This window comes from Tenrec ecaudatus, chromosome 10 (genome assembly GCF_050624435.1).
Source record: "Tenrec ecaudatus isolate mTenEca1 chromosome 10, mTenEca1.hap1, whole genome shotgun sequence".
Lineage (NCBI taxonomy): Eukaryota > Metazoa > Chordata > Mammalia > Afrosoricida > Tenrecidae > Tenrec > Tenrec ecaudatus.
In genome coordinates this window covers 113,347,260-113,357,280 of record NC_134539.1, presented here as the reverse complement: position 1 = coordinate 113,357,280, position 10,021 = coordinate 113,347,260, and positions in this window count along the sequence as shown.

The following is a 10,021-nucleotide window of genomic DNA, read 5'->3' as shown; positions in this document are numbered from 1 at the left end:
GAAAGGTCAAGGAAGGAAAAGCACTACCTGTCCCTTATGCCATTAAGCCAACTTGTTGGTTAGCTGGCAGCAGGAGGTGGAGAGGACACCACCCCGGGACGCTGCCCCTCACACATTTCTGCCAGCCGCTTACTCAGAGCCCCAGAAGAACACATGCCTGGGCAAGCAGAGGGCACTCTCCCCGACCTACCGACACGCACACTGGAGCTCACGGGTATGCGACGACACAAAATTCTTCGGCCGCATGCCCAGCCACATGCCCGGTGCCAGAGGTGACACGTCTGCACACGGAGAGCCTGGCCTCACTCCTGGGGCAGCCAAGAGCCAAAGGGCTTTGTTACCCAAAGCACGGGACTCTCATGCCAGGCCAAAGACCACCCCGGAATCTCATTCTGACGACAACATTCTCTGCGGGCATTTATTTCCCAGAAGCCCCCTGTATTTATTCCCCCCCCCCCACTATACCCCAAGAGTCCAGGAAGGAGGGGAAGGCAGAGTTTCTCCCCGGGTTGTCTGTGAGCACCCTGGGGTGGGGGCCACAGGGGGGCTGAGGACCTGAGATGCTGCCCCTTATCAGCACCTACTCTATCTAGTCTCTTCCCCCCTTCCACAGACGCTCCCTCTGCTCCCTGCCCCCGGGGGCTCACCAGAGGGCAATGTCCACTCCAGGACCAAACTGAGCCCAGTTCCAGGACCAAGTGTTGGAAAAGCCCTTGCCCTAAAAACTTGAACGTGTCCTCTTCTCCCCGTGCTGGGTGCAGGAAGGGCCCCTCTAGGTCTCACGCCTTCTCTCTAAAGATCTTCACGTAGTTAAGTCCCAGCTCACTGAGCACCTCCAACAGTCTCAGCGAAGAGATGCCTGGTGGGTGGGCGAGAAGCACCCATGGCCTCCTCCCCATCTCTGCAGCCAGCTCCGACAGCTTGGCAAACTAGGATACCCAGGAAGCACAGGGAACCCCCAGATTCGGGGGCCCGGCCCAGGTGCTCACCATTCCCTGCCCGAATGTTGACCCCCCACCAAGTGGGAGCCTCAGTTTACCCTGGGCCTGGGGGTAACCAAACCCCCCCAAGGCCGGTCCCAGGTTCACATGAGGCACCAGCAGACCACCGACGGCCTGCTCTGATGGTTGGGAGAAAATAAAGCAAGTACCTTCTGATCTCGGTGGTGTCCCTTCATGTCTGCCCCCCCACCCCCCAGCCTGGGCAGAAAGGCCAGGTCTCCACCAATGGTTGACCCCTGGGCCTGTGACATCACCCCTTCCCCACCAAGGGCCGTGAAGTGTCCAAATCCAAAGAGGAAGGTATCTAGGAAGACCAGACTGAGCCTTGAAGGGACGAGGGAACAGGTGGACAGGCCTCTCCCCAGGAGGACTTCCCAAGGGAATCAGGAGGAGGTCAGGGTGAGGATGTGCCTTCTTGGAGTGAGTCTGCCTTCTCTACCCTTCCTTCTGAGGCCCACTCCCTGGTCCACTCACCCACCCCACCCCCTGCCAACTCAGGGCAGAGTCACTGCCCTGTCCAGGCTGTGTCCTCCTGCCTACCTCCACCTGTCCTCAGCCCTAAGAGACGCTCAGAATGATACGGATGGAGCAGCCTCTGGTGCTAGGTGTCCTGCTGGTCTGGGAGGGTGGCATGTGGTTCATCCTGCCCGAAACAGGATGGAGCAGATGTGGATGGGTTTGTAGTCAAAAGCACGGATCTATGAACCTCAGGCTGACTTGGAGAAGCCACAGACAGAGCCTCTGCCTGGAAGCTTCTTCCCGGAGGCTGGTCTGTGGTCAACCAACAGCCTACTGCCTGAGAGGGCTCCAAGGAAAATCCCCTAATAGAACCCAGCCCTGCATCCACACCCTCCGGCCCAGGGGCTTTAGGGCTGAGTCCAGGGTGGGAGACACGGGGACAACTTGTGCGCCCGAGGAAATATACCCAACTGTATCGAAACGAGCGAAGGCCCTCTGCTGAGACCAGAGGCGAGGCTGGACCCCAGCTGCAGCCCACCGGGGGTCCCTGTGGTGATTCCCAAACCTCCAGGGGAGGCTGGTGTTTCGTGGGAGGACTTAATTGGTGCCCCCTTCCTTGCTGTGGACCCTGGGCGCTCAGGCACACCGAGTGTGCATTCCCAGCCTAGGTGATGAGCAGATGACATCTCCCTGCACCCGCAGGCTGGGGGCCTCACGGCACACCTGGACAGGAGCGGGCCCAATACAAGACAGGTGGCAGGCAGCTCGGGCCAGCGTTTGTCTTCAGACTACTTTCAGACTGGAAAAGAACCCCTAACTTCTGCTCCTCTGCTGCCCCCTACCGGCCCCTCCACACCAACAGGTTAGCCACCAGTTCAGGTGGGACCATCATCTAGCCGTGGGGACCCCCCAATCATAACATAATATTCATCGCTACATCATCACTGTCGTTTTGCTACTGTTATGCATTGAGCCACCCCTGTGAAAGGGTCGTTGGACCTCAAAGGGGTCGCGACCCCCAAGTTGAGAATTGCTGAAACGGAAGCAAAATCTGGAAGCCCTCTGTCTGCGGAGAACTTTTTGTTCAAGAACGCTAAGCTTTTCAGTTCTAAAAGAGGTCATCATTCCGAGGCCCCTACTCTTGGATGGGGGAGAAAAAGGACATCTCCATTTCAGGAAACCAAACAGCCATAAAAAGAAGCCATCGCCAACAAGTAGATCCTGATTGCTAATCTCCACCTGAATTCCCCTCCACACCAAAGTCCGCAACAAGGCACCGTGGCGCCAGCACTGCCTGTGGTGTTGTCATTGGCTATCCCACCACACCACAGGAAGGTGTACTAGTGGTGCGAGAGTTAAGCACTTGGCTTGGAGCTGAAAGGACAGGGATTCGAGCCCACCACCCCACAGAAGAAAAGGCCTGCTGATAAAAGGGTCCCATAAATATTTCAGCCTGGGAAACCCTTTGGGGCAGTTCTACTCTGAACAGAATGGAATCGACAACTTGAGGGCACAAAACGAGAGAGAGAGAGAAAATAGATTATTGATAGATAGATGATTGATAGATAGATGATAGATAGACTGTTTGATAGATATATTGATAGATGAGGATACATGACAGATAGATAGATAAATAGATAGATGGTTGATAGATGATAGATAGGTGATAGATGAATAGATGATTGATAGATGGATAGATAGACACATAACATGTAACATATATAAGATTTAAAAAATATATAGAATTTCCACTGTCTTCGAGCTGATTCCACTCATAGGAAGCCTGTAGGTCAGAGTAGAGCGGTTCCATTGGGTGTCTGAGGCTGTGAGTCCTGGTGGCAGTAGACAGCCTCGTCTCTCTCCCATGGAATGGCTGGTAGAGTTCAACATCCACCTTTAGATTCAGAGCCCAACATGCATGGCCCTCCACACTACCTGCCCATGAAATCATCAACACCCACTAATATCACATGCCTCCCCAAAGAGAAGCCGCTCCAGCCATGATATTAGGGGTGAGTTCATTCAATGCTTGACCCATATGGCCACAAAGGATGTGACAAATATCCAACTGGCCCTTGGCAGATGAGCCTATCTCACCACCAGGGATCCTGGGCCCCTTCTGGTGGAAAACTAAACCTGTCTTGGCACTTACCCCCACCTCCTGGCCACCCAGTTCCTCAGCCTCCTCCTCGGGCACCCGGAGACCCATGTCAGCAGTGAGAAGACACTGGCACTCCTGTCACAGCCAATGTGCTTCTCGGAGGCTGCGTCCCAGGCTCCCGTTCTCTCGGGGGTCCTGCTTATTCTAGGAACACGGCATTCACTGCTGTCTGGTCCATTCTGTGACCCTGCAGGTCAGGGTGGAACTGCCCTTTTGAGTTTCTGAAATTGTAGCTTTTTTTTTAATCATCTTATTGGGGGCTCATACAACTCTTCACAATCCATCCATCTATCCATTGTGTCAAGCACATCTGTGCATCTGTGGCCATCAACATCTTCAAAACATTTTCTTTCTACTTGAGCCCTCGGTATCAGCTCTTCATTGTTACCCCTCCCTCCCTCACGAACCCTTGAACATTTATACATTTGAGATTATAACTCTTGATGGGAGGAGGAAGCCTTGCCTTTCGCCAGTGGGGCGAATGGTGGTTTTGAACTGCTGGCTTTGAGGACTGAAGCCCAACCCGTAACCCACATGCCACCACAGCTTCTCTGGATTACTGCAAGGGGGCTTCAAAGAGTTCATGGAGAAATGGAACTTATAATGGAGTTTTTCCACGAGCTTTTTAAGCCCCCTGGTACTGGTAGACATTCTCCATCATGTATACAGACCCGTGTGAGGTCTGTGTGACCTGTCATAGAAGGCAAGCACAGATCTTTCGCCCTAAAAGGAGTGACCGTAGGTTGGTCAGAGGTGGAAAACCTGAGAGATCTGGAAAAACAGAGGAGCTTTCGAGTTCCAGGTCTCCAGCCGTCACTGTGCATAATCAGCTTCCTGTATATTGCATGAGAAGCCCTAGTGGTGCAGGGGTTAAGCGCTGAGCTGCTAACTTCAAGGTCTGAGGTGGGGACCCCAGCTGCTCCTCAGGAGGAAAATGTGGCGTGAGCTTTTCAGCGTTGCCAACCCTCTGGGGAAGTTCTACTCTGCCCCGCGGGGTCGCTAGGGGTTGGAAGGGACCCCACAGCAGTGGGTTTCGTTTAACATCTGAAAACGTTCATCACAGATGATCAAGCCTACTACTCTATCCCTCTGATCCTAATTTCCTGCCCTCTCCTTGATGTACAACCCGGAACACGGAACAAGAAGGATTGCCAAAGAGTCGCCTCCGTTCTTCCCGTCCTTGTCCAGTTTCCCTGCTCCCGTGTCAGTCTCCCGAAAGTCCCCAACCTCTTGCCACGGGGCAACTTGGCCGAAGGGCGTGCTCTTGGGATGGGGTGCCCCTGCCGGAGAAAGAGGGGCCTTGTTCTACACAGAGGAGGCCTGCTCCCCAGGGTCAGACCGCAGAGCTGGCTGGCCTACCCCGAAGTACTCCTTCTTCTTATCCCTGGGCTTTACGAGAATTTGACGGACAAGGAAGAAAATTGAAATAAGAAAATTGGGGAAAGACTTTGGAGTGAGAGCAATCTCTCCCAAAGCAAAAAGCGGGTCTTGTAGGCAGCGAACGAGGTGACTCCGTGGGTTCCCTGAGACTGCCCCCCACCACCACCCCTACCCCGAGCACGGCCGGATTTCGGAGGAAGAGGGAGACCCAGGTCTCAGCCTCAGAGAAGCACACCAGCTGGGCCAGTGACACCAGATCACTGATGACTGGAGGGTCCCCAGGTGCCCGGTGCCCGAGGAGACAGGTGGCTGAGAAACTGGGCGACCAGAGATGGGTGTGGTAGTTATATAATCTGGTGTCAGTTTGGAACTTGAGAGGATTAAAAATGAAGGGGTGGCATACAGTCTGTCAATTAGCCAATGAGGCCTCTGTGTGGGCATGACTTTCTCCTGAGAATTCTGGGAAATCTGATTTCCTCCTTGGAAGCAGGAGACATCCTCTTTCTCAGTTCACTCCCTTGGAGACTCACTACTGACAAGGCTGATTCCCTGCGAGACATCCCTGAGGAGAAGCCACATGGACCTACCCTGATGCAGCCCTGGGTGCTAGAGAAGCCGCGTGGAGACCCCTGCCAGCGCTGAGATGCTTACAACACCACTGGATCCACTAGACTTCCCATCCACTGGCCTGTGATCCTCCTCCATTCAGTGTTATTGCATGTGTTTCCTGAGTCAGAAGAGGACTTTATGGATTGGTGTCAGATCTATGGGCTCATATCAGACTTAAGGACTTGGTCTGGGCTGAGATGTTTCCTCAATAGTCAACTGCTCTTGTATAGAAACCTCCTCCTTATTTACATATGAGTCTCCATGAATTTGTTTCTCTAGTCTACCCAGACTGACACAGTGGGTTAGGGCCAAGGCAGATTTAACTTCCCACCACAGTGGTGGGGTGAGGATCAGAGGTTGGCCTAAAGAAAGAGACTATCTATTTCTTGCACATCTGAATTTGGGTTCAGAGTGGCATAAAACAAAGAGAACCGTTCTCCAGGCGGTTTTATCATGCCCTCTCTCAACATCCATGTCACTTCAACTCCATCGCAACAATGAACAGTCCCCATTCTCCCTTCTCCGCAGAGGAAACCAAGAGTTTGGAAAGGTTCGGCACACAGAAAGCTCTCTAGTCGGTCACAGCCCCGAACTCTGAACCTCAGTCTCTTTAACACCCAACCTTGCTCCTCCCAGTGCAGCAGCGGTTCTCAAAAGATGTTCCACAAAACCTTGAAGGTGCTTTAGAGGCATTCATTCATTCCACGTAGATTTCATTTTGTCTGGTTTTTTTTCACTGTTGTAAAACTAGTAAAAGAACACGTTCAGGTTCTACAACGTTGTCACCTACCAATATAATCTCTTTTGTCACCAGGTTCGTCAAATGGTATGCAGAGCTCGGAATAACGCTTCTTTTACCAACTCGGTCAAAAGGTTGGAGGTTCAAGTCCCCCCAGAGGCACTCAGAAGGAAGACCTGGCGATGACTTCTGAAAAATCAGCTCTTGGCAACTTTATGGGGCGCAGTTCTCCTCTGGCAGGCACGGCTCGCCAGGAGCCAGCATCACCTTTTGTTGTTGTTTGGTTTTGTACCAACCCCAGATGCACACTCCACCCCTTGTCTATCAGTTTGCCGGACCGTGGTGGCTCACCTGCTGCTGGCAGCTGTCACTGTCTTAGTGAGGCCACCCAAGGTGAACAGGTCTCATTGGCGCCTCCAGACTAAGACCCGGCTACACTCTGAGCCACGGGGTCCCTTATGAATATCTGCGGGGCATTGTCCCAAATGCACTGCAGCACAACGTTGTCATCTCTCGTGCTGGAAGGTGAGATGGAGGGAAATCGGCTCACTCAAAGCAGAGGCCACCATAATGATGGGGAGTGGAGTCCAACTTTGGAACTTCCCGTTACTGAGGGGACACGACTGCAAATGAGAAGCAACAGCTTTAAGCATCTATTTGTAACTGGAACTTAGAAGGTACAAAGTATGAATCTGGGAAAACTGGAAGCCAGCAAAATTGAAATAGAATGCATACGGGTTTCTCAGCTAGCAGTGAGCCGAAATTAATTGGTATTGGTCATTTTGAATCAGATAAACATATGGGAGTGATACCTTCAAAAGGAACAGTGTCACATTTTAAGATCTCTCATGAAATACAATGCTGTCTGTAATGGGATCGTATCTACACATACACAAGAAAAATCTAGTCAATACAACTATTATTCAAATTTACAAACCCAGGACCTCATGCCTGCACATGTACCACTGAACTACACCTCCTCTGAATTCTTGTGACTTCTGGATACTGTTGACTGCTTCTCTGACTACTAAATTATCAAGAGAAGATGTTTTTAAATTATGCAGCAACCATTAAAAGACAGTCAAGCAGAAGTCTATCAACTTCTCCAGTCTGAAAATGATTAAACATGCCATCAAGCTGCTTTGGTAATTATGGGCAATGTGAATGCAAAAGTTGGAAGCAAAGAGGGGATAGTAGTCGGAACTATATAGAAGTGAAGCTGTAGATCCCATCATAGAAGTTTATACATTCCTTTTATCAACAACATAAAGGCATCCATACATGTGAACTTAACCATACGGAATACACAGGGATCAAAGTGATTACCTCTGTGGGAAGAGGAGATGGAGAAGCCCCGTATGACTGTGGAACAAACCATCAATTGCTCATATATAAATCAGTTCAGGTTTGAATTGAAGAAAATTAAAACAAATATACAAGAACCAGCATCCGACCTTGAGCACATCCTACTTGAATCTCAAGAATATCTTAAGAATGGATTTGATGCATTGAACACTAATGACAGAAGACCTGAGGAGCTGCGGGAGGACATCAGGACCATCCTTCATGAAGAAAGCAAAAGGTCATTAAAAAGGCAGGTAAGAAAGGAAAGATCAAGTGGATGTCAGAAGAGACTCTGAAACTTGCTCTTGAGCATGGGGCAACTAAAGCAAATGAAGAGATGCTGAGGAGGTGAACACACATTGCAAAGGGCAGCTCAAAAACAAAGCAATGTATTGTCATGAAATGTGTAAAACCTGGGGTTAGAAAACCAAAGAAAAACTTGATCAGCAGCGTATCTCAAGCCGAAGGAACTGAAGAAAAAATTCAAGCCTCAATTTGCACTATTGAAAGATTCCACAGACAGAATATTGAACCACGCAGGAAGCATCAAAAGAAAGTGGAAACACAGGAATGAAGAAAGTGTTCTCAAATTGATCGTGATGGTGATTGTACAACTCTTCTTGGTGTGATTGAACCATTGAGTATATGCCAATAAAAGTGCCACAAATAAATACACACATAGGTAAGAAGAGGAAGGAACACATAGAGTCACGGTACCAAAAAGAATGAGTTGACCTAACAGTTCAAGAGGTAGCATATGATCAAGAGTCAACAGTATTGAAGGAGACATCTGTGCATAGTTGAAGGTATTGCAAAGAATAAACCTCCAGGAACCGACAGAATACCAGTTGGTGTGTTTCAACAAGCTGATGAAGCACTCACTCACCTATGCCAATGTTGGAAGACAGCTACCTGGCCAACTGACTGGAAGAGATCCACATTTGTACCTTTTCCAACAAAAGCTGACCCAGTAGGATGTAGAAATCACTGAACAATATCACTAGTATCACACGCAAGTAAAGTTCTGCTGGAGCTCATTCAACAACAGCTGCAGGAGTACAGCAACAGGGAGCTCCCAGAAACTGCAGCAAGATTCCGAGAAGGACGTAGAAGGAGGACCATCATTGCTGGCGACAGATGTGTCTTGGTTCAAAGACGAGGATACCAGGAGGACTAGGAGGATCATAGCAAGCTATAGATGGCAATGACAAGAGTGGGAATTCCAGAACACTTCACTGTGTTCCTGTGAGACCTGGTCAGGGACAAAGCAGCAGCCATTTGGCTAGAACAGGGGACCATGGCACGATTTAAAGTCAGGAAAGCTGTGTGTCAGCATTGTACCCGTTCACCACACTTACGTGTGGGATTATGAAGAGACTTCCCCCACCCAAAGACATGCCAAACATTAGAGGCTATTTGCCAGCATATGGGGGGAGGCCAGATGCTTAGAGACATCCTCCCTGAAGGCAGTCAGTTGCCAGACTACTGTCTGGGCCCTCCACAAGTGGGGCCCACTCCCTGCTGGTAAGGACAATGGGCTACTTCTCCCTAAAGGCTTGTGGACATCAGTCTGGTCCCTGTAGGTGGGGTTCACCCTACTGATAATGGTTTCCATGGAGAGTCAGAGAACAGGTCAAACCTGCTCAGTGACATCCAAAGTTAGGCTGCCATCCTGAATCTAGGATCCGCCATCTTGTCACATGTGTACCCCTAATCCCTCCCCTTCTGATTATGTGTCTATCCCTAGATTGTCCCCCCTCGCTGCTGTATAGCCTACAGTGCAACCCCTTCCTGTGACGTATGACTTTACGTGCTATTGGTGGGCTTGCACGCCTCCCAAAGATATAAGCCTTGGTTAGCAATAAAGAAGCCCTGCTCTCCCCCATACCCTCCCTCTCTCCCCTCTCTCTCCCTGGCTCCCTCTCCCTCATCTCCCTCTCACCCTGGCGCTCTCCCCTGGTTCCCCTTCCCCTGCTCCCGTTCCCTTTCCCCTTGTCCCCCTTCCCCTCCCCCTCTCTCCTGTCCTCCAGTCTCCCATCTCCACATGGGGCTGAAGTGAGCATGCTACCATGAAATGTGTCTGACTCCATTATTTCAATTTCTCTTTTATCTCTCATGCTCTCGATGACTTTACTATGATATATGTGTCATATATATATTACAACCATACAATTGCGCCTACCAAACCCGTGATTAGTTGTGGGGGACTGGCCCTTCCCCCACAGGTATGTTGAGCAGGTGCTAGTACACACTGGACTATGTGAAGAAGAACACAGGATCAGGATTGGTTGCTTCTGAACAACCTGTGACATGCAGATGACATGGAGG